The sequence below is a fragment of the Arachis ipaensis genome, chromosome B05 (genome assembly GCF_000816755.2).
Source record: "Arachis ipaensis cultivar K30076 chromosome B05, Araip1.1, whole genome shotgun sequence".
In the NCBI taxonomy this organism is placed as follows: Eukaryota; Viridiplantae; Streptophyta; class Magnoliopsida; order Fabales; family Fabaceae; genus Arachis; species Arachis ipaensis.
The window spans coordinates 1,407,965-1,409,323 of record NC_029789.2 but is presented as its reverse complement, the minus strand read 5'-3'; positions in this window follow the sequence as shown (position 1 = coordinate 1,409,323).

The window sequence follows — 1,359 nt, the reverse complement described above, 5'->3', positions numbered from 1 at the left end:
TCATCATGATGAACTGTGGGACTAGCTAGCATGTAGAAATTAGAGCTTGGAATCTAATAATTAAAGTGCAAATTATAGTGTGATAATTGATTCATTGGTACTTTAAAAATCCCTATTATGCTTAATAGAGAAAAAAAGAAGGCTGAGTAAGATTTCTTGAACTGGCTTTAGTCAAATCTATATATATCATGATAAGCATCCTTTATATATACTCATTAGCCTTTGTTCCCTAACAAGAAAAAAAACATGCTTTCAAGGACAGGCTTTACACTACCATATATTTAAAAACTTATATATATAGGTGTATTATTATTATTACTAATCTTTTATTCTCATGATGAACATCACTAGATTAAATAATACCCCCAACTTGGGGATATGAGTGGAAACAAAATAATAAGGCTAAATAAAGCTCCAAAAAGTTAAAGTACGTACTTGCATGTCACATTATTATTACTTCCATGATACTAAATAAAATCAGCTTTGTGAATTGTTCCCATGCATGCACTTTCAATATTGGAGAGGTATTATGATTGCCAAATTAAAGAAAAGACATTGATGAGATGAAGTGCTACAATTAAGCTACTATATATCCCCACATCTACATGTGCATATATAGTAAAAACTTTACCACATGGAAATAAATACTATAGTTACCAAATTTTTATTTGCCACATCTGTATCTTTATTAATTATAAGGGTAAAGTAGTTAATTTAAGACAGAGAATTTGCAAGGCAGTTAGAGGAATGATGGTATTTATTAGATTAATCATATTACGTGTATATACAAAAATAGTCACTAAATTAATTATTTATATAAAATATATATTAAATAGAAAAGTATATGGAATCAAGAGGTGATCAGCTAAAAAGTAAACAATTTAATTAATTTATAATTATATTTAATTAATTTTATTTATTTTTAATTTATAATATTTGATATTAATTACTTCTCACCCCAAATTAAAATTCTGAATGATACGTTGGAGAAATAGGGGCGGGGATCACGGAACTTCCAACAATCTCGATTTTTAGTATATAAAAAAATTTATAAAATATATAAAAGAACATCCATTTAGTATGAAAAAGAAACATTCTGATACTTAAATGAAGAAACATCCTAATGCCTAGCATAAGCACTATCCACGTAGAGATTTTAGATTCACCTAGAGGCATTTGGCTGGTTTTTTGCTGAAACCTTCTTGGTTCCCTCAAATGACATAGTCTCTTCATACTCACCTAAGAGGTTGCAGGTTCGTGTCTTCTTATCTTTAATAAAAATAAAATAAAATAAATAATATATCTATTTATACACAAATATATAATTTAATTATTAATTTTTATTATGCACGTAACATT